This window comes from Palaemon carinicauda, chromosome 26 (genome assembly GCF_036898095.1).
Source record: "Palaemon carinicauda isolate YSFRI2023 chromosome 26, ASM3689809v2, whole genome shotgun sequence".
Lineage (NCBI taxonomy): Eukaryota > Metazoa > Arthropoda > Malacostraca > Decapoda > Palaemonidae > Palaemon > Palaemon carinicauda.
Genome location: NC_090750.1, coordinates 104,825,888 through 104,853,756, shown reverse-complemented (window position 1 = coordinate 104,853,756; position 27,869 = coordinate 104,825,888). Strand labels below are relative to the sequence as shown.

Here is a 27,869-nt window from a genome sequence, read left to right as displayed (position 1 = left end):
TCAAAACCATTACGAGGACAATCAGAAGCCTTATGGTGTGCTATCAAGAAGCCTTCTCTACCAATGTCTAAGAACGCAGTTTCTTACTACATCAGGCTTCTGATTAGAGAAGCAAATTCTCATCTGAAGGAAGAAGACCTTGCTTTGCTGAAGGTAAGGACACATGAAGTGAGAGCTGTGGCTACTTCAGTGGCCTTCAAACAGAACCGTTCTCTGCAGAGTGTTATGGATGCAACCTATTGGAGAAGCAAGTCAGTGTTCGCATCATTCTATCTCAAAGATGTCCAGTCTCTTTGCGAGTACTGCTACACCCTGGGACCATTCGTAGCAACGAATGCAGTAGTAGGCGAGGGCTCAGCCACTACATTCCCATAATCCCATAACTTTTTAACCTTTCTCTTGAATACTTTTTATGGGTTGTACGGTCGGCTAAGAAGCCTTCCACATCCTTATTGATTTGGCGGGTGGTCAATTCTTTCTTGAGAAGCGCCGAGGTTAAAGGTTGTGATGAGGTCCTTTAGTATGGGTTACAGCCCTGTATACTTTAGCACCTTTGAGTTGATTCAGCCTCCCAAGAGGAACGCTGCGCTCAGTAAGGAAGACGATCTTATTAAAGGCAGAGTAACGGTTCAAGTCGACTTCCTTACCAGGTACTTATTATTTCATTGTTATTGTGGATAACTGATTATATGAAATACGGGATACTTAGCTATCCTTTAGTCTTGTACACTGGTTTTTTACCCACCCCCCTGGGTGTGAATCAGCTACATGATTATCGGGTAAGTTTAATATTGAAAAATGTTATTTTTATTAATAAAATAAATTTTTGAATATACTTACCCGATAATCATGATTTAATCGACCCTCCCTTCCTCCCCATAGAGAACCAGTGGACCGAGGAATAATTGAGGAGGTGTCAACAAGAAGTACTTGAGTACCTGGCCACAGGTGGCGCTGGTAAATACACCCCCTTCTAGTATTGTGATAGCTGGCGTATCCCTCCATAGAATTCTGTCGGGCAACGGAGTTGACAGCTACATGATTATCGGGTAAGTATATTCAAAAATTTATTTTATTAATAAAAATAACATTTTTCATGAATGCATTGCGTAAAAGAATTTTATGGTTTTCTGTTACAGTTTTCCTTCTATTATTTTCATTTTATGAAGTACCGCAGCTTTCATAAGGAACTGTATGGTTTTTTTTGTCACAGTTTCATTTTATTCTATATTTATGTTCTACAAATATTTATATTACAGTAGTCCCAGGTATATTTCCAATAATTAAATCTGTTTTTATGGTTTAGGCAGTTTACTTGGGTGAATTTTTTGCTCTGTCTTTATTGTTTTTAAATAACTATACTTTCACAGATCTGCTTTGATGAGGGAATTTGATCCCTTAGATTAAGTTACTAGATTATAATTTAGCAAATGCATTAACACAATTGAGTGATTTTGGTGCTTGTATTAAGTAATGTCATCCTATTTGCATAAAAACTTGAGTTACATGTCATAGGAACAAAACTCTACGGTAACTGAAGCACCTATACTGAAATTTAGTTTGATATATATTAATAGTTTTTTCAAAGTTTAGCAACAAAAATAATGTACTGTATTCTCTTTCATTTTTTAATATATTTTAATAATTTGCTTTCAAGTAATGTGTTCTGTACATGACCGCCCTTTCATTTTTAATGTACGTTGACTTTTTTTTTAATAAAATGTGTTTTGTGTTTGTTATTCTCTCTCTCTCTCTCTCTCTCTCTCTCTCTCTCTCTCTCTCTCTCTCTCTCTCTCTCTATCTCTCTCTCTCTCTCTCTCTCTCTCTCTCTCTCTCTCTCTCTCATTGCAAACCTGCTATGTATATAAACATTGTTTAGTACAAATTGTCAAGACCTTAGTTCTGAAACTGAATGCTCTCTCTCTCTCTCTCTCTCTCTCTCTCTCTCTCTCTCTCTCTCTCTCTCTCAGAAGAGCCATGTATGTGCACAAACCATTAATAACAAATGCCATTTTTATTTAGCAGCATAATTTATCTCCTGATTACCAAATTGAAACCTGAGTGTCTTTTTGTTCATTGTATGGTGTCCTGGTGCAAGTAACTTGCACCAGTGTGACGGGTGATATTTCTCCAAGTTTCTTACTAGAGATTTCAAGTGAAACTATTGAGACTTTTTGTTATCTTTTGTCCGCAGTGACGTCTCATGGCAAACCCATCAGTCATGTTTAGCCTTAATTCAGTGTTAAATTGCCCCTGGCATGATACTTCCAAAGTCTTGATGAAGGAAAAATGTTGTATGCTCTTAAACAATTTTAACTTTTTTTTATGGTTACTTCTAAGCCACCTAATAATTTTCCCTATAACCTTCAGGTCAAGTCTTGCCTTGATTTATAGGCTATATTTTTTCTGAGAAATTTTAAACTGCAATTTTAGAACTTTTGTCAATGAGTATTATGGTAAATTGACAGAATATTAGTATGTGTCCACTGCTGACATAGTAAGAATTTGTTATCTCCAGGTTTCTGAATATTGTTTTTATCATCCTGCCTTGAATTGATTTCTTTAAATTGTTTCCTTGATTTTTAGGCTATATATTTTCTGAGAAATTTTAAACTGCAATTTTAGAACTTGTCAATTAGTATTATGGTAAATTGACACAATTTTAATATGTGTCCAATGCTGACTTAGTAAGAATTTGTTATCTCCAGGTTTCTGAATATTGTTTGAATTGATTTCTTTAAATTGTTTCATGTCAGAGTTGTATGTATATGAACTATCCTGTTTTTCACCTGGTATATTGTATATTGGTTATCACAGCATTTGTCCTGTATGCTACAGCAGATGAAGTCTTCTGATATTTATGTTTGTCTAGATTTTAATGGTTATTAATGTCAAATGTTTATGCCTCCTTTTTGAGGGAGTTTCTCATCCCTCGATAGCATTCTGAAACCTGTCGGTTCTTGGACAGATTGCCACTGGTCTCTTGTGTAGCCGAAATCATATCAGACCAAGAAAGATGAGCAATTGAACTTACTTCTATTCTCGTGTTTCATTTCTGCGCTGGGATTCTTTCATCCCCTTGTGAATATTAGAGAATGTATACTGCAACTGGCTGCTCAACTTGTGTATTCATTTATGTTTTCTTTTGCTATGAATCTCTTCCCATGTTTTGGACCACTGCTTCAGGAGAAGCCTTCTCATGGACACCGCCTTATAATTTTTATAATTTTTATTGCTTATATTGATGTATGATGTATATTTATGATCCTATATCCATTTTATTTTTTTCAAAAGCGCTGAATGACCTTGTAATCCCAGTGCTTGGCGTAAGCCTAAATTGAATAATCAACTCAAAAAACATTTATAACTCCTTGTAACTCTCTATCTTCTGGATGACCTTGGAAGTTCCATTGCTTGACGTAAGCCTAAAATCAATAATCAAATCCAATCTATCTCTCTCTCTCTTTTTAACTTTTGTCCATTCTACACCTTGTCCATTCAACACTTTGTCTATTCGACACTTTGTCCTTCGACGCTCTGTCCTTCGACACTCTGTCCTAATACCATAATTGGGTGCTCTCTCTGAAATGCTTTTAAACCTGCATATCACACCCATTCACTATAGTCTGTGTTTCATATGTTCTCAAGCAACTGTTGGTTGTTCAGCAGATGCTGTTCCCACCACTGCGACTTCCCTGGATTGGGGCATACAGTTCAAATTCTATAAATCACAACCCAATCTGTCTCCACATTGGCTTAAACCTTTGATTATCCTGGTATTAGAAACTACTTTTTTGCTTGTCAGTGATGCATAGTTGAGCAACATCTTGCATCCCATTGTTGTCCATGACTTTAACTGGACTTTCCTAAATTCCAAGAGAGTAGTTTTCCCTCATCATTTGTGATCTAAGTGGTATCAAGGCTTCCTCTATGACTGTTTGTGACTGTATTATCATTTCCATTACAGCTGCACTGGTATTCTCTGTGGTACCAGAACCTCATCTTGATGCTGCAATATATTCTTCTATTTTTGATTGCTGGGCAGATCACTGACTGAAATAACCCTTCTGTTCTCTCCTTTGGTGTATTGACTGTTGCAGCGAGTCAACTTTCCCTTACTTTACAGCCTTTTTGTGCTGTTGTGACCTGCTTTTACTAATATGTCTATGATCTTGCCAGTTGTTTTACTGGTTAGATTGTAGAATTTAGATCTGCTACAATTCCTTGTAATTCTAAATGTATCTGCTCTCTCATTGACTATAGTCCATTTCTTTTAGTGATGCATATTTGCACCGACTCTCGGCGGTGCCCTTTTAGCTCGGAAAAGTTTCCTGATTGCTGATTGGTTAGAATTATCTTGTCCAACCAATCAGCGATCCGGAAACTTTTCCGAGCTAAAAGGGCACCGCTGCGAGTCGGTGCAAATACAGTGAACCCTCGTTTATCGCGGTAGATAGGTTCCAGACCCGGCCGCGATAGGTGAAAATCCGCGAAGTAGTGACATCATATTTACCTATTTATTTAACATGTATATTCAGACTTTTAAAACCTTCCCTTGTACGTAGTACTGTTAACAAACTACCCTTTAATGTACAGAACACTTAATGCATGTACTAACGTACCCTAAACTAAAACAGGCACAAATATTAAGGCCGACTTTATATCATGCGTTTCCTAAACACGCCAAAAAGCACGATAAAATATGGCAACCAATGTTTTGTTTACGTTTATCTCTGATTATAATGAAGAAACAAACGCATTTACACATCTGTGTATAGGTTAGTTTCTGCATCGATTATATTGATTATTCAGTACAGTATGTTGATTTGGTTATTACTAATGTTTTACTTAATTTTTCTTAGGACTTCCAAATGAAATGTTTTTCTTTATGACGCCGCCGCATAAAGTACGCTCAGTAAACAAACTAAGGAATTTAACGCGCATGATGAAAGTGATAAATAATGATATTACAGTAAAAGCTTTAATAAAATATGTTATTACAAATATTATTTACCGTATCTATATAAAATCATACATACGTAGCAAAGCAGGAAAACAATCTACGAGAGAGAGAGAGAGTTGTTTTACATACGTAAATGTAAATTTTAAACAAAAAAAAATAGCCCCATTTCATATAAAATAGATTACAAATATTTTACTTTATCATATTACAGTAGTCTGTATAATACTGTAAAGTTCAGTACAGTATGTTGTTGTTAAAGTCATGCCGATGAAATTCTCACGAAACAAAAACACGCCATTTGAGTACAACAGCTGATCTCTCTCTCTCTCTCTCTCTCTCTCTCTCTCTCTCTCTCTCTCTCTCTCTCTCTCTCTCTCTCTCTCTCTCTCTCTTTTTCTTCGTGTTATACAATACTTACATTTAGATGAAGAAACTAAAATTAGTTTTCTTAGTGTTAATTAAATACGAAAGGAAATAATTAGGCCGAGTCTACATCCATTTCAATCATAGCTAAAAATACGGCATCCGATTTCATCAGCAAACCACTATTTTTTGGGAAATATCATTTTATTCAAGAAAATTGCCACTCTTTAAATAGTTAATTGCACATTAAGAAAGCGTGTACTTTTGTTTTTAAATTTCGGGTTTGTTTTAAAAATCGAGTATTGTTGATTTCTTTTTTTTTTTTACTTTTGGCTGTGATTAGATCAGCTGTCATCTAGCTGCCGCTCTTGAGTGTGTACGAATACACTAACAAAGTATCATTTATACCATTTCTTAACTTATTCAAACCGTCTACACTATACAGTTGATATTACATAAGCACCAATGTGTTATAACCTATCAAATTTTTTTGTTTATTACATTTAAACCCCCCTCTATCTCTCTCTCTCTCTCTCTCTCTCTCTCTCTCTCTCTCTCTCTCTCTCTCTCTCTCTCTCTCTCTCTGTCTCTGTGGGCTACTTTTCACTACCTCCCATTCCTTTCCTCTCTCTATCTCTCTAACAAATGATATCTTTGTTGCTCCTCAAAGTTTCATTTATATTGAAAATCAATCACGATTCAATTTTCCTTACTTTCTCCAATCTCGCACCATCGGTCACATCGCGGTATTTTCGATATTTCTGGAAAATCTGTGATATATGTATATACATGGGTTATGAAAAAAATCCGCGAAGTGGTGAATCCGCGATGGTCGAACCGCGAAGTAGCGAGGGTTCACTGTATGCATCGCCAAAAGGGCACCGCTGCGAGTCGGTGCAAATATGCATCGCCAAAAGAAATGGACTATAGGGTTGCATATTGTCTCTCGTCGTTTTACCCCTCGTGCTTCCTTTCCTCTGTCTTATTATCTTAAATTGTACTTCATAGTGCAACTGATGGGGTTCCCCCCCCCCAGTTGCATAGTGGTGCTGAATAACCTCACAGGTTGGGCTTATGGTCCAAATTCTTAATTACAGAACATGATGTACCTTGAGATATATAGCAATCATTCCGCCTAATGTCGGTTTTAGCACCTTTCATATCTGCTGTACATGTTCATTCACCAGATGAGTCCATGTATGCAACAACTTTCATTGCTGTGAACTCGTCCTTGGTAGTGCCATAGCCTCAGTACCATGGTCTTCCACTGTCTTGGGGTAGTGTTCTTTTGCCTAAGTGTACACTCGGGTACACTTTTCTGTCTTATTTCTCTTCCTCTTGTTAAGTGTTTATAGTTTATATATGAATGATCTATTTTAATATTAGTGTTCTTAAAACATTATCTATTGTTTATTTCCTTTCATCACGGTTATTTTTCTCAGTTGAAGCCCTTGGGCTCCTGATTTTCCAACTAAGTTTATCGCTTAGCTAGTAATTGTAATAACAAATTTGTTGCTTCATCAAGATTCCAGTGACTTTGGTTGTCTTAGGGCACAACCTTTTTTATTTTGGTTGTGTTCGAGGACACAACTTTTTTATATTTTTTTTTCTAGAATGTAGTGGCTGCTCCTTTGGTTGTAGTTACATGAGCAGGCTTCTCGTAATAAGGATCCTTAATACTACGACCATCCTTTTGTGTTTTTTTGGATCAACATGATAAAACTTTCCTTAGAGCAGATAATGCCTCCATATATTTGATTCTTATGATTTTTTTTTTTTTTTTTTTTTTTTTAAGGAAAATCTGTCTGTTTACTCCTGGCCAAAGATTGAATTGGTGATATTTCTTCCCTTTCTTTTTTCAATGTTCCTCTTGTGATGTCAACACTGATGGGTCAGTTATCTTTTGGTTAGAGAGAAAAGAGCTCTTCGTCCTCTCAATCTTTTTTGGTTCGTGTAATTTTAGAGATGAGTTCAAGAATTTCCAATGCTTTCCCTGTCTTCACCAAAGAGAACCTGCTTTGTGCTAACTTGATCCTGTTAGTGTATAGTGCCATTGTTGATCTAGCATGCTATGCTGTAGGTATTACTATTTCATTTCTTCCATCTTTCCAATATTGTAACTTTTAATTTGTAATGCAACTGCCAGGTTTAATCCCAGTTGCATCCTGCTGGCTTTTGATAGCCTTTCAGGACTGGGTCATATCATCCAAATTTCTAAATCCAAGTCTGAACTGACTTAAACTGTGGTCCATTTGCTGGAATTCTCAAATGAAGATGATGAAGAATTTGACTTATAGTAAAGGGACTTTTTCCTGTAAGTAATGAAGTTCAATTGTAAGGTCTGCGTTCTATATTTCCCATTGATCATTTTTGCTGGTACTTTTCTTCAGATGCAAATTCTTTTCTCATCTGTGTATCAAAGGTATTCATGTGATTGCATTCAATTGGTGAATATTTTAGAATATATAAAAATCTTCAAGACTTAAGAAAATGTCTAGGCGGAAATTTGACACCGATTTATGGTTAGTTAGTGTGAGAAACTTATCTTTGTGAGAATTTCGATTTATATGAAAGGAGAAAGATTTGCAATTCTTGGTTCACTGGAGTTTGTCAGTATTCGTATTTAAAACTTTGCCTTCATATATGGCTGCTTTTAAGGACCCCTATTTTAGAGCTTTTCCTGTCGTAAAGACAAGCAACAGTTTACCCGAGAAAGGTTCCAGCAACTGTAAGCTCTGGGCATGCCTTCCTAGCTGTGTAGTCAGACTGCTCAGGCAGAAATCAGCCAAATATAACATCTGCAGTCCCATGATGTCTGTCTGTTCTGTAGCTCATTGGGACCCAGTGTCATTCAGTGTCTAGGGTTTTTGGTATATGAGAAAGATGGAATGGCCTGGATTGCATATTTAGGCAATTTTCAATGCATTATGCCTCTTTGCCTGGTGATTGTTATTCTTGAAGGTGCCTCCTATCATATTTACTGGCCAATGTTGAAAGGATAGTGAATATTTAAATGGCTTTTGGTCAGTGTGGCTTTTAGTTTGGTTGTAGTCCTCATTATCAGAGTATCCTACCTAAGGAATCCTAGTAATTTCTATCATCTTTTATTCAAGTTCTACTATGGTATTGTATTTTATTGTGGTGGCAATGGGTATGGAGTGCTCATCTCCACTGAAAGGGCCTTTTTCCTGCTTTCATATCTTGCAGATTTCTACTAAAAGGGTCTTTTCCTGCTTTTCATATCTTGCAGATCTCCACTGAAATGGTCTTTTTCCTGCTTTTCATATCTTGCAGATCTCCACTGAAATGGTCTTTTTCCTGCTTTTCATATCTTGCAGATCTCCACTGAAATGGTCTTTTTCCTGCTTTTCATATCTTGCAGATCTCCACTGAAATGGTCTTTTTCCTGCTTTTCATATCTTGCAGATCTCCACTGAAATGGTCTTTTTCCTGCTTTTCATATCTTGCAGATCTCCACTGAAATTCATATCTTGCAGATCTCCACTGAAATGGTCTTTTTCCTGCTTTTCATATCTTGCAGAAAGTTGCGTTCAAAGAGGACGTTGATTCATTCAGTTTGTAATTTATTGCTCAGAGCTTTGTGAAGGTTTTTTCTTTAATATTTCGTTTTGTGCCATTACTGATTCATAAAGAAGACATGCTACCAGCAAATAATGAAAGTCTTATGAAATCTGAATGGTTATAACCACGAATATTATTCTTTTGATGGAATATCCTCCAGTCCCCATCAGTTGCTCTCTCTCTCTCTCTCTCTCTCTCTCTCTCTCTCTCTCTCTCTCTCTCTCTCTCTCTCTCTCTCTCTCTCTCTCTCTCTCTCTCTCTCTCTCTGAAATTTGTCTCTTGCTTTATGGAAGAAATGCCTAAAAACTAAGCTACTTAGATTCTTAGCTCCCGTATATTTCTCTACCCAAAATATAAGATAATTTTCCTATTAGGTTTTCTTATTGGCAAGGGCTCTAACTGCAACGTTGATGTATTTCGTTGCCATAGAAACATTCTATCATTTTCTTGGCTAAGTTCTTATCCTTTGGTCTCTGCAGGTTCCTGCAAGGATTAAAGGAAATCCTTGAAGTTTTGAGTCCTGTCAGACCATAAATTTTTCAAGACTGATTATCTAGATGTATTTAAAAGTATGTCTTCAGTTCAATTCCACAATCACCACCACTGTAGCCATCTTTATTTAGGATTTGATTCTTAGTTGTGGGGTAATTTAGAAATCAGGAGGTATGCTATTTGCTGCTAAAATGAAAATGGATTATTAAATATAAGGTTTGCAAAATAAAGAATGGAAGTTCTATCGTATACAAAATTATCTCTAGCCCTTTATCAAGATGAAATATATTATTTATGCATATGTGAAAATCTCTGGCTCATTTTCAAGTTTTCTATTTCCATCCCACATTATTCAATTTTCCTTATTATTATTATTATTACTATCCAAGCTACAACCCTAGTTGGAAAAGCAAGAAACTATAAGCCCAGGGGCTCCAACAGGGAAAAATAGCCCAGTGAGGAAAGGAAATAAGGAAATAAATAAATGAAGAGAACAAATTAACAATAAATCATTCTAAAAACAGTAACAACGTCAAAACACACATGTCATATATAAACTATTAACAGCATCAAAAACAAATATGTCATAAATAAACTATAAAAAGACTCATGTCCGCCTGGTCAACAAAAAAGCATTTGCTCCAACTTTGAACTTTTGAAGTTCTACTGATTCAACCACCCGATTAGGAAGATCATTCCACAACTTGTAACAGCTGGAATAAAACTTCTAGAGTACTGCGTAGTATTGAGTCTTATGATGGAAAAGGCCTGGCTATTAGAATTAACTGCCTGCCTAGTATTACGAACAGGATAGAATTGTCCAGGGAGATCTGAATGTAAAGGATGGTCAGAGTTATGAAAAATCTTATGCAACATGCATAATGAACTAATTGAACGACGGTGCCAGAGATTAATATCTAGATCAGGAATAAGAAATTTAATAGACCGTAAGTTTCTGTCCAACAAATTAAGATTAATAAAAAGTCGAGAATTGCCATTAGAGAGAACTAAACAAAAGGTATGTATATAAGTACAGGTAAAAGAAGAAATGCAATCTTAAGTATAACTTGGTATGATTTTAAAAGTACTGCTGAATTCAGTATAAACCAGTAGGTATAAAATAAGGTCATAAGTAAAAGATCAATGTGTATAAATTGGTCATGAAAGGATACGGGTCTGAAGTCCACATCCCGTCCATAAAGAACTAGAAGAATAGTAGTTATTCAATGACGTCATATATAGCTGTCACGTGGTTAGTGACGTAGCAATGACGTCATAGATACAGCAGTTCACTGATTTCTAATGGTGTAAAGCTAATGATGACGTCATATAGTCACATTTTTTAGTGACGTAGCAATGACGTCATAGATACAGCAGTTCACTGATTTCTAATGGTGTAAAGCTAATGATGACGTCATATAGTCACATTTTTTAGTGACGTAGCAATGACGTCATAGATACAGCAGTTCACTGATTTCTAATGGTGTAAAGCTAATGATGACGTCATATAGTCACATTTTTTAGTGACGTAGCAATGACGTCACAAGTATAGCAGTTCACTGGTTTCTTATTGTAAAACCAAGGATTACGTCATAGGTATAGCAGATCTGATTTCAAATGGTGTCAAACCAAGAATGACATTATGTTGGTGACGTAGAAATGACGTCATAGGTACAGCAGGTCAGATTTCTGTCAAATCAAGGATGACGTCACATTGTTAGTGACGTAGCAATGACGTCATAGGTATAGCAGGTCTGATTTCTAATTGTCAAACCAAGTATGACGTCATATATATAGTTACGCCATATTGTTAGTGACGTAAGAATGACGTCATAGGTATAGCACCTCTGACCTCCAATGGTGTTAAACCAGGAAGATTGTAATGACGTCATAAGGTATGGTGTTACGTCACATGCTAATGACGTCATGAGCATTTTTGAAGCAAAGATATTAAAATACTATTAAGAATCCGATGTTCTTTTTATTTAAATCCATAAAGTATAAATATGGGTCTGGTTACTCATTATATTAGTGGGATAATTATATAAATATATATTTTATTTACCCCACGGGGTCAGCATACAATGACCCGTGAAAGTTGACCAACCAGTTATCAATTTCTTGACCAATTCAAAGGTTTCTAAAGTTAACAGCTGATTACTTAGCTGGGGAAGAGAAGGACCTCTCTTCCCTTGTGCTCTTCCAGATGCAGATCCGTTTTCTATGTCACTTTTAAAAGATGTTTTGTTTTCATATATTAAAAGTAAACTGGTTAAGCCCAGAGGTCCCGAGGGGGGGTAGGGTTACTTTTGAGACATGCCTGAGCTAACGTTCACCCTCATGGCTATGTTTTATTATGGTACATGAACTCTTGTTAGAGTAATGTCTTTATGAAATGTGGCGTTAAAATCCCGTAGAGTTTTTCTCTGGTTAGAGAAAATTCTTATTAAATATGGCGTGAAAATCCCGTAGAGTTTTTCAAGTAGAATTCCTTATAATAAAGTGTAATGACAAAAAACCCCTCTATGAATGAAATGAGAAACTCTACGGGGTGTAAACATACATTTTCATTATGCTTCCAGTTTACCTTTGAAGTTTCTTACAGGAAATTCTGCCTTGGTATAGAAATGGACACCTTTTCCTTCAAGCTCATAGCATAAAGGGAAATTTTTACCATAAAGATATCTATAATTAATAAATTACCGAGTGGGACAGTTATAAATGATAATGTAAGCGTAAATATTAAATAAGGAAATTTTATAATTGTTTTCAAAGCTATTTGGAATTTAGAATTTAATTTCTCGATATGGACTGATATTTAGCAAGTTTAGGGTAATTTAAGCAGGCAATTTTCAAACTCAAAGCAATGAAAATATATTTAAATTTACTTTAAATTTCTCGATTTGAGCGACTGATTGAAATTATTTAGCAAATTTAGCATAATTAACACAGACAATTTTCTGACATTTTCTACCATTCTTACGTCAGATTTAAATGAAAAAGTCAATAAGGGTGACTAAATATGAGTAATTTTATGATCATAAATATTATAACCACAAAATACTTATATTTTCTCTCCAATACTGACTACTAAACGTAAAATATGACGGGGAAATGTCAAATTATATTAGAAAAATTGTCACAGTACCACATACTCAACAAAGGGACTTCAAACTTTGAATTTTTATAATGAAAATGCTAATTTCTTACAATTTAAGTAATTGGTTTCGTTATTCCAAATACATTTTCTTGGCCTTTCAATGTAAATTTGGTGTTTTAATGAATTTAAGACAAAAAAATAATATACCCAGAGCTGGGATTTAAAAAAAATAAAAAATACCTAGATATAGACTTTGAATACCTTCGTTTTTTTCGATTTTTGCTAATTAGTTTTAATTAATATATATAGTTTTGCTAAACTTTCGTATTCTAATAAAGAATTTTACTCTGATTTCACAAGAATAAGACATTTTTTATAATGTCAATTTTGATTCCCATTTTCTTTTCTGATTTACCTTTTGATTTTGTCGATTTTACTTTAATTTTATTGATAATTGGTTTACTTATTAATCATTTAAATTTAAATTAAACTAACATCAATGGAAAACAGTAATTTTACCGATAAATGGCTTATTTATAATTAAAATTATCTTTCTGGACTTAGATCTTTTGGCAGATTAATTCTGACTTCGCCTTTTTTTCATTTATGCTGAACTCTATTTTCTATTAGATATTTTATTACTTTAGTTTCTTATATACTGCGATTCATTTACAATTAAAGCAGTATTTTAAATCTATATTTGCATTTTCCCCCGAGCTTTTTTAACTTGTCATTTTCCCATTTTAGTTTTTACTGATTGTTGACTATCATCTTGGCATTGATTTTAGCTGTAATTTCATTATATTTAGAACTTTATGAAATTATATTAGAAAATCTTAGATTTTCCAAACCAAAATTACTTCAATGCTTTGGTAATTTTCCCATTCAAGTAGCAAGTTTAAATGTTCAATAGTTAGGTTAGGTTAGGTTAGGTTAGGTTAGCCATTATTGTTAGATTTACGCAAACTAAATTTTCATTAAATTTAAATATTTATGGAGTAAAGTCTTATGGCTTAACGTTAATTCTCACAATTTTAATTAACGTGATCTGAACTGATTTTTTTATATTGAAATTAGCAAGTTAACGATACTTTACACATCCCATTTTAACATTTTCCAGCAACCTGCTGTTAAATTTTACATCAAGTTGTCAAAAAGCACGACTAAATTGAACTAATTTTGTGACCATAAGTATTGTAACTACAAAAAGACTTCAATTTTTTCATCAACACTGAATACTAGAAGTAAAATTTGACAGGGAAACAAAATATACCGTAAAAAGTCACTTATGCATTGCAAATTAAAAAATTTCTACAATTAACTATAGTCCATTTCTTTTAGCGATGCAGATTTGCACCGACTCACAGCGGTGCCCTTTTAGCTCGGAAAATTTTCCTGATCGCTGATTGGTTAGAATTATCTCGTCCAACCAATCAGTGATCAGGAAACCTTTCCGAGCTAAAAGGGCACCGCTGCGAGTCGGTGCAAATCTGCATCGCTAAAAGAAATTGACTATAGTTTTTAGCTTTACTAAACCAAATATGTTAATTATAGATTATATTTTAAGAACTAAACGGGTTAATAGTTAATTCGCACGATTAGAAATTTTTTTTGGTGTCAAATTGCATCAACACAATCTATTCATTAATGTAGGAAAAGTTTCATCATTCGTTATTTCATGAAATTATCTTTTTATAGGTCTAGCCATTATATTAATTCAAAAATTTAATAATTTATATTTTCAATCTGGTGCTACCTTCGCTAATAGCAGTTTACATGAATACTTGTCGAGCAACCTCTATCTTTCCAGATGTCTTTCTTAATATTACAATTTTATTCAGAAATAATTCAAAATGCAAAAATTCTGGGAATTTCACAAGTAAACCAAACACTTTAACCCTTTTACCCCCAAAAGGACGCACTGGTACGTTTCACAAAACTCATCCCTTTACCCCCATGGACGTACCGGTACGTCCTTGCAAAAAAAAATGCTATTTAAATTTTTTTTTTTCATATTTTTGATATTTTTTTGAAAAAATTCATGCATTTTCCAAGAGAATGAGACCAACCTGACCTCTCTATGACAAAAACGAAGGCTGTTAGAGCAATTAAAAAAAAATATACTGCAAAATGTGCTGGGGAAAAAATAACCCTTGGGGGTTAAGGGTTGGAAATTTCCAAAGAGCCTGGGGGTAAAACGTTTAGTTTTATTCAAAATTACAAGTCATCCTTCAATCTGTTACAACAATACAATTACTTACATCAAGACACACACTTCCCCCTCAAAAGCAGACAAGTGACCTAAACAACTGGATTGACTTTGGTCACGACACCATTCCATGTAAGTGATTAAATCGGGTAAATACTCATGTGTAAAACTTAAATCCTTACACGTGAACCTCAGGGCCACTTCAGTGTCTGTGAGATCGGCCTTACAAAATTCATCCCATTGTCAGATAGAATTGTCCCACTCTTGGACATTTGGTTTTGATGTTTTAAGGCTTTTCTTTAATCAATATTTCATCTCACGAGTTTCACAAGACTAAATTGCTATCTAATACCGCTTACTACATACATACATACAGTACAGTATACCAAGGCACTTCCCCCAATTTTGGGGGGTAGCCGACATCAACAAAAGAAAGAAAAACAAAAAGGGGACCTCTACTCTCTACGTTCCTCCCAACCTAACAAGGGACTCAACCGAGTTAAGCTGGTACTGCTAGGGTGCCACTGCCCACCCTCCCACGTTATCCACCACAAATGAAGCTTCATAATGCTGAATCCCCTACTGCTGCTCCTCCGCGGTCATCTAAGGCATTGGAGGCAGCAGCAGGGCCTACCGGAACTGCGTCACAATCGCTCGCCATTCATTCCTATTTCTAGCACGCTCTCTTGCCTCTCTCTAGTATAGAGATACCGCTTACTAAAACAGGTCAACAGGTAAAGTTTGGCGTTCTGTTACTTATAAGAACAAAGCTATACAACTATGAAAAAATTTCTAGTAGATCACTACACTAGGTCTGGAAAAGATAATTCATGTTTCCTACCGCTGTCAATAATATGGTTAGAGGACTATAGAAAGAGTTTTGTCTAGATTATTAGAAAAGGAGTATAAATTCATGAATATTGCTAGTTTCATTTCATTGATTAGGGAATTCTCATCATTGCCATGTTAAGGACCATGTACTATCGCTGGTATGGAGCACACTTCCTGAAACATTTGCAGCTTTCAAATTTAGGTATAATATTCAAGTCACCTCTGGAATGACAATACCAGCTGATAATTTTCAAACTACAAAAACCGTCTTTAAGCATTCATCTTATTTCTTCAAGGAAAATCTAACGGCAATACTTCTCGTTTTTACGTATCAATTTTGCTTCAAAGAAGTACTGTAGTGCCATTTTTAAAATCGTATCTAATTTGCCCGTCGTCTGTTATTCATCTTAGATTCTGCGATCCCTTCTACTTACTAATTGCGAATTCTTTTAATTACAGTATAGAGCTATTTCTAAATAATTCACCTTTTGCATCCAGAATTTCTAACAATACGAAACCATACCCATCTTCTAGCATATGCTGACAGCACTCCTAAGCTGTAAAGACTTTCCTGGTAAATAAATCTCGAACGGCAAAACTCTGACGAAAAGCAATCTCAAATAGACATACCTTCTAGATACAACAGAAAGTTGACAAGTCATTGAGACACCTGGTCTTGAAAATACAGCTTATAGGTAATAAAAACTTATCAGAATACATGTTCTGTAAATAAAACTATCACAATACTAAGTTATTAGAGCTAAGATGTCTGGGACTGTGGGTTCTAAAGCTTTCACATAGTATGTGGCTTCAAAACTGCATAACAAGCTCCTACTTATTAGAAAGACACTATGATGATATAAAGACTTTGCGGAAAGGATTAAAGATCAATTGTTGTTCGTGTTGAGGTGGCATGGATTTGACAATATACTGTACTGACTATGCCTCAATATTCTCTAAAGACTTTATGAATGTTCATAGCAAACAAATCAGTGTACTGAAGATTTGTGTGGAGAGAGAGAGAGAGAGAAAGGAAAGCAGTCTTTAAAGATATTAATAATACAACCAAAATCATCCGAAATAAACTTTGTAATAAATAAAAGACTGACTATAATGATAAAAAGTCTTTCCGGAAAGGATAAAAGACATTTGTTTTTTGTGTCATGGAAGCATGGATTTGACAATACTGACTACGCCTCAAGATTCTCAAGACTTTGAGAAAGTTTACGGCAAACAAATCATTGCATTTTAGACTTTTGTGTGGAGAGACAAGGAAAGCAGTCTTTAAAGACTAATTATGCAACCAAAATTATCCAAAAGTATTTTGAGAGAATGGAGAATGGCTGTCTGCTAAAGAAGGTGATGAATGCAAGAGTTGATGGGAGAAGTACAAGAGGAAGGCCAAGGTTTGGGTGGATGGATGGTGTGAAGAAAGCTCTGGGTGATAGGAGGATAGATGTGAGAGAGGCAAGAGAGCGTGCCAGAAATAGGAATGAATGGCGAGCGATTGTGACGCAGTTCCGGTAGGCCCTGCTGCTTCCTCCGGTGCCTTAGATGACCGCGGAGGTAGCAGCAGTAGGGGATTCAGCATTATGAAGCTTCATCTGTGGTGGATAAAGTGGGAGGGTGGGCTGTGGCACCCTAGCAGTACCAGCTGAACTCGGCTGAGTCCCTGGTTAGGCTGAAGGAACGTAGAGAGTAGAGGTCCCCTTTTTGTTTTGTTTCATTGTTGATGTCGGCTACCCCCCAAAATTGGGGGAAGTGCCTTTGGGGCCTTTGGTATATGTAAAATAAACTTGGTAAATAAAATTCAGTCAAGAACTCCCATTTCTATGCAACATCATGTAAGCCTACAATTGCTGGAGAAAATCCCCTCTACTATTTGCAAGAAAATCTTTACTTAATTGGCAGAATGCAACGCAGAATCTATAAAATTGTAGGAACACAAACTTAAGATAAACTTTTTGAGCTAAGAAACTATTTCAACAGACTTTTATGTCTGTGAAATCTAGTTTCCATACAAATAGAATTCAAAAGAAGTGTTAGGTGTTATATAGAAAAACAAACAGAATTTTGAAAACTAAAAACAAGAAATTTGAAAACTTAGGTATGAGATTTTCATGAATAGAATTATTGTGTGAAACTCTTTCCAAAGTAATTTTCAATGCCAAATAACATCTTTTTGGACTAATAATTAAAGTGCATTCTGGCCAAATACCTTCCTATCTGTGCCATTGCAAGTAAAAACTGACAGTTCAGGCATAACAACTATGGAGAAATATGCTTATTTCTAAAGAAAAATCAGAGAAAACTATCACATTGAACGGTAAAAGTTATCACAAACCGACAGATTTCTAAACCGATAAAACAAGAACGGCCAGAAAGTCAGTCGATGCCTTAAAGTTTCTGATGTATCATGTATCAGTAAATATTTCTTTGAAACACTGCTATATAAGCAACTTTATAAGCCCTTTTGTAATTCTCCTATAGTCTTAAAAATGTCTGATCATAAGACACACTCAATTCAAACATATAAAAATCTATCTATATTTACTATACCCATCAGTATCATAAACTGTCTGACTTTCCCAGACCAATTCCTGTACAAAACAATAACTTTCTAAATCAAGGATTAAAGACTCAGATTTCCTAGGGAAATGAATGCAAAGCAAAAATATATGAGAAATGCTATCTAACTAAATTTCTTACGAATACCAATGAACATATCCTAAGCTTCGAACTTTATATTACGGAAGGTAAATAATATTGTAGACTATGAATTCTCAAGGCAATATGACAATAAGTAAAAGACTTTCTATTTTCAAATGTGCCCGACTTCATCTGTAATTTCTGGAGCCAAAAGTATCTTAACCCTTTTACCACCAAAGGACGTACTGGTACATTTCACAAAACTCATCCCTTTACCCCCAATGGACGTACTGGTACGTCTTTGCAAAAAAAATGCTATAAAAAATCTTTTTTTCATATTTTTGATAATTTTTTGAGAAAATTCAGGCATTTTCCAAGAGAATGAGACCAACCTGACCTCTCTATGACAAAAATTAAGGCTGTTAGAGCAATTTAAAAAAAAATATACTGCAAAATGTGCTGGGGAAAAAATAACCCCTTGGGGGTTAAGGGTTGGAAATTTCCAAAGAGCCTGGGGGTAAATGGGTTAAACTAAGATTACTAAAGACTAAAATTTGTACAGGACAAATTCTTTCTGAATCCAACTAAAGATTAGTTCTATTACTCTTGAACAAACTTGATGAAAAGCAGTTGAAAACTAATTGTTTACTAAACTCCTGATATCTTACAAGACCAGGAACCATAACCCAAGTTGCAAACTTTGTACCCTAAAGATAAACAACATTATAGACAAGGAATCCTGAATCTTAAGTCTCAGTTTCAGAAGGCAAAATGACAAGTAACAGGTCTCAACGAACACTCCAGAAAGCAGTACAGGAATTACATTCAGGCATATAACGAAGATCCCTTTCCTGAAAGTACCATGGAACTTCAGAGAGGCACTTCTTGCCTCAATCAGTGACAAAAAAGAATTATTATTATTATTATTATTATTATTATTACTTGCTAAGCTACAACCCTAGTTGGAAAAGCAGAATTCTATAAGCCCAGGGGCCCCAACAGGGAAAATAGCCCAGTAAGGAAAGGAAAGAAGGTAAAATAAAATATTTTAAGAAGTGTAACAACATTAAAATAAATATTACCTATATAAACTATAAAAACTTTAACAAAACAAGAGGAAGAGAAATCAGATAGAAGAATAGTGAGCCTGAGTGTACCCTCAAGCAAGAGAACTCTAGCCCAAGACAGTGGAAGACCATGGTACAGAGGCTATGGCACTACCCAAGACTAGAGAACAATGGTTTGATTTTGGAGTGGCACGAACGCATAACCTCCATAAACATGAACTATAAAAGCCAAAAAGCCTGGGTAACCATTGAGAAACTTGGAAAAGCCCCAGCCTAGATTAGCTGCCGTAAACCCAAACTAGGTAGTGCACCAACTGCTGCTGAACAGCGAGGCTCACAACAAAGAGTGGCTACCTAACGAAAATGAGACACGGCATGGACCATATCATGCAAAACTGTGACGACACCTTGCAACTGTTCACCTTAAAAGAACTAAATTATTATTATTATTATTACTAGCCAAGCTACAAACCTAATTGGAAAAGAAAAATGCTATAAGCCCAAGGGCTCCAATAGGGGAAAAATAGCACAGTGAGGAAAGGAAATAAGGAAATAAATAAATTATGAGAATAAATTAACAATAAATCTTTCTAAAAACAGTAACAACGTCAAAACAGATATGTCCTATACAAACTATTAATGTCAAAAACAGATATGTCATATATAAACTATAAAAAGACCCATCTCAGCCTCGTCAACATAAAAACATTTGCTCCAACTTTGAGCTTTTGAAGTTCTACCGATTCAACTACCCGATTACGAAGATCATTCCACAACTTGGTAACAGCTGGAATAAAACTTCTAATGCTGCTATGAAACTTCTCAGACCAGAGAAAGCAGCTGGCGTAGATGACCTAATAAAAATTATCTTACATTTTGGAGACAAAACATAAGCATGGCTCCTGTTGCGATTCAATTCCTGTGCAACGTCCTACCAAAACCCAGAGATCTGGAGAAGAGCGAGAGTAACGGCCTTGATGAAACCATGGAAAGATCCATCATCCCCCAAGAGCTATTGACCTATATCCTTAATGCGTATTTTGTACAACTTAAACAAACGAATGATCTTAGCCCATATCCAACCAACTACCGAAGAACCAGTCGTCAAACCAAGCTGGTTTTAGACGAGGTTGATCCTGCTGCAGTCATATATAAAACGTGATGCAATACATTGAGAACAGGCTTGAGAAGGAAATCACCAGTATAGTCTTTGTCAACCTTACAACATATGTTACTGTAAACTATAGAGCAATATTTCTGAAGGTGGCCCCACTATACGGAATAGCATCATGTCCACATCACTGAATCATTACTTTCCAATCCGCAATATTTAGTGGAAATAGATGACAGGAAAAGCAGACGGAGGATACATAACAACGGCCTTCCACAAGGGTCAGTGCTGGCACCAACACCATTTAAGATCTATACATATGACCAGCCTTAGTACCAGAGCATCCACAGGTACATATATGCAGACAACCTGTGCATCTTTAGACAATCGGACTCCTTTACTACCATCGAAGAAATTATGTCAAAAGCCCTGACTACCCTCTCCTCCTACAAAAAGTGGCACCTCAATGCCAATCCAAGCAAAACACAGGTGCGTGCCTTCCACGTGATCAATCGCCAAGCAAAAAGGAAATTAAAGATCAAATTGGGTAACAAAACTGGAAAATCCTCCCTACTCCGTCTACTTAGGTGTCACTCCTGACACAACACTCTCCTTTAAAGAAAATACAAACAAATGCAAGTAAAGTAGCAACTACGAACAAACTCCTCAGTAAACCCGCCAACACCAGCTGACGAACAGACCCTGAGGCAGACAAACAGCCCTGGCATTTTGTTACTCTACTGCAGAGTACTGTGCACCAGTGTGGGCAAGCTCATGCCATGCCTATAAGGTAGATCCAGAGCTAAATAAGACATGTCATATTACTGGCACCTTAAAATCAACCCCTCTAGCATCTTTATACACAGTACCAGGTATCCCGCCACTCAATATACGAGAAACGCTAGCAAAAACTGAAAAGAATAAAATTAATGATCTCAGGGATCCACTCCACAATTATCGGGAAGCAGGGCGGACTGAAATCCCACTAAGCTTGTGATAATAATAATAATAAGCTTCATAACAGTGGATGGACTAGATCCAATCAGGGCAGCTGCTCACAAGCTAGAAAAGTGGCTGAAAAGAGACCAATGGCCATCCGATGGAGCGCTGCCCAAACACCCTGACCAAGAACAATCGAGTAACCCTAAACAAAGGGTAAAAGTGGGCAAAACTAAAGATAACAGCCACAAATGGAGATCACCCACCAGCCTTCAATGCCCATCTGGGGCAACACTACAATGGAAAACATCCTACAAGGGTATTCACTGGACTCTCCTTGATCAGATCAAGACCTCAGAGAAACAAACGACAACGCCATCCTGTGGGTTCGAAACTGGTACGATTATACGATGACCTCAAGTACCAAAGAATAGACTTTCTAAGACCAAATTTGTAAAGTACAAATTACTTTCTGAATTAAGACTAAAAGACACGTTCAATTGTTCTAGAACAAAAATTACTTTCTGAATTATGATTAAAAGACACGTTCAATTGTTCTAGAACAAAAATTACTTTCTGAATTAAGACTAAAAGACACTTTCAATTGTTCTAGAACAAGACTTGACAAATAGCAAACAGTAAACAAGATATGTTTTCTGAATTCCCAAATTCTTACAAAAGAATACAAGTTTACATAGGCTAAGCTACAAACTTTTTTCCCTGAAAGTTGAACAAACATTGAAAACGATGAATCTTGAATCATAAAACCATAGTTTCCAAAGTGAAAATGACGAGTAAAACCATTTCTACATACACTAGTACCACAATTTATCTTAGTTTTCTGAAGACGAAAGTATCACAAACTAATAGACGTTCTTAGAACGGAATCTATTAAAGAAAAAAACTATTTTTAAATCAAACTAAACTTGGGCTTAGTTGGTCTAGAACAAAGATTTGCTGAAAAAGGAAAAGATAACATTTTAAAGTTTTCTGATCTGAAAAGTTAAAAATTGCAGGTCACATATCAGATGTTGCCAAAACTTATATAATTAAAATTTAAACAAAATTGAATGCTTGAATCCTGAATCAATATTCTGATGGAAAAATGAAATCAGGTAAAACACTTTGCTTATCTGTAAGTACCAAAATCTATTTTAATTTATGAAGCCAAAGGAATCATAAACAGATAAGACTTTCCAAGATTAAAATCTGCGCAGGAAACAAACTTTAAGCAGACTAAAAGATAGATTCAATTCCTCAAGAACTAAAACTTGAAGAAAAGCAAACCTCTTTCACTTGAACGACACCTCGTAGTAATGGAGGATTTTGAGGAGGGAGAAGTCTAATTGGAAAGGGACCTCTGGTAGTGGTATCACTCGCCCCAGTTTTAATACTGACACCCTTTAGGGGTGAGCGAGCTGGATATTTTCCTAGCATTTCATGCAACTTTTTCCTCTGGTATATTTAGCAGTACAGTGAACCCTCGCTACTTCGCGGTTCGACCATCGCGGATTCACCACTTCGCGGATTTTTTTCATAACCCATGTATATACATATATCGCGGATTTTCCAGAAATATCAAAAATACCGCGATGTGACCGATGGTGCGAGATTGGAGAAAGTAAGGAAAATTGAATCGTGATTGATTTTCAATATAAATGAAACTTTGAGGAGCAACAAAGATTTGTTAGAGAGATAGAGAGAGGTAAGGAATGGGAGGTAGTGAAAAGTAGCCCACAGAGAGAGAGAGAGAGAGAGAGAGAGAGAGAGAGAGAGAGAGAGAGAGAGAGAGAGAGAGAGAGGGGGGGGGTTTAAATGTAATAAACAAAAAAATTTGATAGGTTATAACACATTGGTGCTTATGTAATATCAACTGTATAGTGTAGACGGTTTGAATAAGTTAAGAAATGGTATACAGTGATACCTCGGTACTCGACCATAATCCGTTCGAGATCCGTGTTCGACCTCCGATTTGTTCGAGTACCGAATTTTTTTTCCCCATAAGAAATAATGGTATATATTCTATTCCGTTCCCAAGCACTCGAACAGGCCCAAAATATTAATAAAACGTGTACCTAAACAACAATAATTATCTAAATGTGTATGAAATTGGTCAGAAAATCCTATAAAACAATTTTAAACCATTTACTGTACTAAAATAAAACAATTTTAAACCATTTTCTGTACTGTAGTGAACATACCTTTGAGCAGCGGTTCGATGGCATACAGGGATGGATGTGGAGAGGATGGAAGGGGGAGGTTACTGCTTGGAAGGAGAGTCCCCTTCCATGATGTGGCGGGGTAGTTCTCCTTCAGGAGTTGTTTCTCTCTCCAATGAAAGGGTGGGCAGATCTATTTCAGGGGTTTCTTCTCTTCTTTGTCTCTTCTTTGGAGGAGAAACAGGCTTTGATGTAGCAGCTTTCTTTTCTTTTGTGAAAAACTGGTCTATTGTTAATTGTTTCTTCCTCCTCTGCAGTATTCTTCGAAAATGATACATGACACTATCATTAAACATATGCACTGCCCGGTTTGCTACTGCAATTTCTGGGTGGTATTTTTCAGCAAAAGCCTGCACATCTGCCCACTTGGAACAAATTTCATTGATGAGAGAACTTGGAACATCCTCCCTTACCTCATCCTCTTCTGAAGATTCCTGCTCCACAATCAGATCCTGCTGCTGTTGTTGTTGCAGGTGCAACAATTCCTCCACAGTCAACTCGGTAGAATGGCTTTCTACAAGCTCATCAATATCATCCTTGTCGACCTCAAGCCCCAAACTCCTGCCCATGACAACAATTTCCTCAACGACATCAGTGTCATCAGAAATTACAGGGGTAGCAGTGCTTGGACCCGCCTCTGGTTGGAAACCTTCAAACTCCCTCTCTGTGACACATGATGGCCACAGCTTACGCCAGGCAGAGTTCAATGTCCTATAGGTCACACCTCGCCAAGCTTGGTCAATCATGTTAACAGAGTTGAGGATGCTGAAGTGTTCCTTCCAGAATTCCTTTAGGGTCAACTTCGTGTCACTGGTCACTTCAAAACACTTTCTGAAAAGGGCCTTGGTATAGAGTTTTTTGAAGTTTGAAATGACCTGTTGGTCCATGGGCTGGAGTATGGGAGTAGTATTGGGGGGCAAGAATTTGATTTTGATAAAGCTGTATTCTTCTTTCAAGTCATCCTCGAGACCTGGAGGATGTGCAGGAGCATTGTCCATAACCAGAAGACATTTCATTGGCAAGCTCTTTTCAATGAGGTAAGCCTTAACCTGGGGGGCAAACACTTCGTTTATCCACTCAGTAAAGAATTGTCTTGTGACCCAAGATTTAGTGTTCGAGCGCCACATAACTGGTAGTGCACTTTTACAAATATTATTTCGTTTGAACACCCGGGGGTTGTCCGAGTGGTACACTAACAAGGGTTTGATCTTGCAATCGCCACTTGCATTTGCACACAGCAACAATGTTAGCCTATCTTTCATTGGCTTGTGACCTGGCATCTTCGTCTCGTCCTTGGTAATGTACGTATTGGCTGGCATTTTCTTCCAAAATAACCCAGTCTCATCACAATTAAAGACTTGTTGTGCGATCAAATTTTGTTCATTTATGTACCGATCGAATTCCCCCACGTATTTATCGGCTGCAATTTGATCCGAACTAGCTGCCTCCCCATGCCTAGTAACACGATGAATACCTGTTCTATTACGAAACTTTTCAAACCAACCCCTGCTCGCTTTAAATGTAAATGAATCACTTTCACTGGTACTCGGACTTTTCTTCACTAATTCTTCATAGATATGCAACGCTTTTTCACAAATGAACGCTTCACTAACACTTTCCCCGGCCAACTGTTTTTCTTTAATAAATATTAAAAGCAACTTTTCCATCTCCTCAATCACTTGTGGCCTTTGCTTAGTTACCGCCGTAACTCCCGTTGCAACATTCGCCTTCTTAATCATTTCTTTATGCTTTAAAAACGTAGAAATGGTCGACTTCGCCATTCCGTATTCTACCGCTAAATCGGACACTCGTACACCATTCTCATATTTCGCTATAATTTCCTTCTTCAACTCGATCGTTGTTCGCACTGTTTTCCTCTTCTCCTTCCCCTTAACACTCATTACTTTCTTGGGACTCATTATGAAAGCTAAAAAAGCAATTAAAAGCACTGAAAATCACTAAATCACAACGAATGCTGATCGCGCGTTGTCTGAGTGACGCTCTCGAGAGAACTGATGCTTCCCGAACAAGCGAGAGTGGCCGAGATGGCGCGATCATCACAAAGCCCATGCGGTCGTCACGTGTTCGGCTGGTCGAGTACCGAATTTTTGGTCGAGCACCGCAGCAAAAATTTCTCGAAAATTTTGGTCGAACTCCGAATTGTTCGAGTATAGAGTCGTTCGACTACCGAGGTATCACTGTAAATGATACTTTGTTAGTGTATTCGTACACACTCAAGAGCGGCAGCTAGATGACAGCTAATCTAATCACAGCCAAAAGTAAAAAAAAAAAAAGTCAACAATACTCGATTTTTAAAACAAACCCGAAATTTAAAAACAAAAGTACACGCTTTCTTAATGTGCAATTAACTATTTAAAGAGTGGCAATTTTCTAGAATAAAATGATATTTCCCAAAAATTAGTGGTTTGCTGATGAAATCGGATGCCGTATTTTTAGCTATGATTGAAATGGATGTAGACTCAGCCTAATTATTTCGTTTCGTATTTAATTGACACTAAGAAAACTAATTTTAGTTTCTTCATCTAAATGTAAGTAGAGTATTGTATAACACGAAGAGAGAGAGAGAGAGAGAGAGAGAGAGAGAGAGAGAGAGAGAGAATCAGCTGTTGTACTCAAATGGCGTGTTTTTGTTTCGTGAGAATTTCATCGCCACGACTTTAACAACAACATACTGTACTGAACTTTACAGTATTATACAGACTACTGTAATATGATAAAGTAAAATATTTGTAATCTATTTTATATGAAATGGGGCTATTTTTTTTTTGTTTAAAATTTACATTTACGTATGTAAAAACTCTCTCTCTCTCTCTCTCTCGTAGATTGTTTTCCTGCTTTGCTACGTATGTATGATTTTATATAGATAGGGTAAATAATATTTGTAATAACATATTTCATTAAAGCTTTTACTGTAATATCATTATTTATCACTTTCATCATGCGCGTTAAATTCCTTAGTTTGTTTACTGAGCGTACTTTATGACGCCGTCGTTTCAGGCGGCGTCATAAAGAAAAACATTTCATTTGGAAGTCCTAAGAAAAATTAAGTAAAACATTAGTAATAACCAAATCAACATACTGTACTGAATAATCAATATAATCGATGCAGAAACTAACCTATACACAGATGTGTAAATGCGTTTGTTTCTTCATTATAATCAGAGATAAACGTAAACAAAACATTGGTTGCCATTTTTTATCGTGCTTTTTGGCGTGTTTAGGAAACGCATGATATAAAGTCGCCCTTAATATTTGTGCCTGTTTTAGTTTAGGGTACGTTAGTACATGCATTAAGTGTTCTGTACATTAAAGGGTAGTTTGTTAACAGTACTACGTACAAGGGAAGGTTTTAAAAGTCTGAATATACATGTTGAATAAATAGGTAAATATGGTGTCACTACTTCGCGGATTTTCACCTATCGCGGCCGGGTCTGGAACCTATCTACCGCGATAAACGAGGGTTCACTGTATCTATACCTTTGAAATGGTGCTTTAAGGAGCATTTCACGGAGCGACACAGGTCCCTCGCCCAGAAATAGATTTTTCCTTTGTCAAAATCCCTTTTTTTGAGCGCCCAACTTCCTAAACTAAATTTCTAATCTGGAAATATTTTAGCAAGCAGTTAGATAACATTGAAAATTATACATCCTGAACCTATCCTCATGTAGAAGACAAGATTAGGGCCTAATTCATTTGAAACAAATGGAACCTTAAACCTAATATCAAACTTACATAAATTTCAAACCTTGATGTTTGAAACATAGAAGCACTAAATGTCAATTTCTGATGTTAGGAATTAGAATACGAAAATAAAAAACCACAGTCACATTGCGTATTGAATAATATAGTCAATTTCTTTTAGCGAGGCAGATTTGCACCGACTCGCAGCGGTGCCCTTTTAGCTCGGAAAAGTTTCCTGGTCACTGATTGGTTGGACGAGATCATTCTGACCAATCAGCGATCAGGAAACTTTTCCGAGCTAAAAGGGCACCGTTGCGAGTCGGTGCAAATCTGCCTCGCTAAAAGAAATAGACTATAAGTATTATTATCATCATCTCACATCCTGATAACAAATGGTGTTGTACAAGTTAATTCTAATAGCCAGGCCTTCTCCATCACGAGGCTCAATACTACGCAGTACTCTAGAAGTTTTATTCCAGCTGTTACCAAGTTGTGGAATGATCTTCCTAATTGGGTAGTTAAATCAGTAGAACTTCAAAAGTTCAAAGTTGGAGCAAATGCTTTTTTGTTGACCAGGCGGACATGAGTCTTTTTATAGTTTATTTATGACATATCTGTTTTTGATGTTGTTAATAGTTTATA

The 27,869-nt window shown here is 36.2% G+C and overlaps 1 long non-coding RNA gene across 1 annotated transcript in view; it reads left to right on the top strand.

Annotated features, from left to right (window-relative positions):
• LOC137619754 (uncharacterized) overlaps window positions 1-27,869 on the top strand; it is a 315,346-nt gene that overhangs the window by 187,335 nt on the left and 100,142 nt on the right. The gene's annotated exons all lie outside the window — the stretch shown is intronic.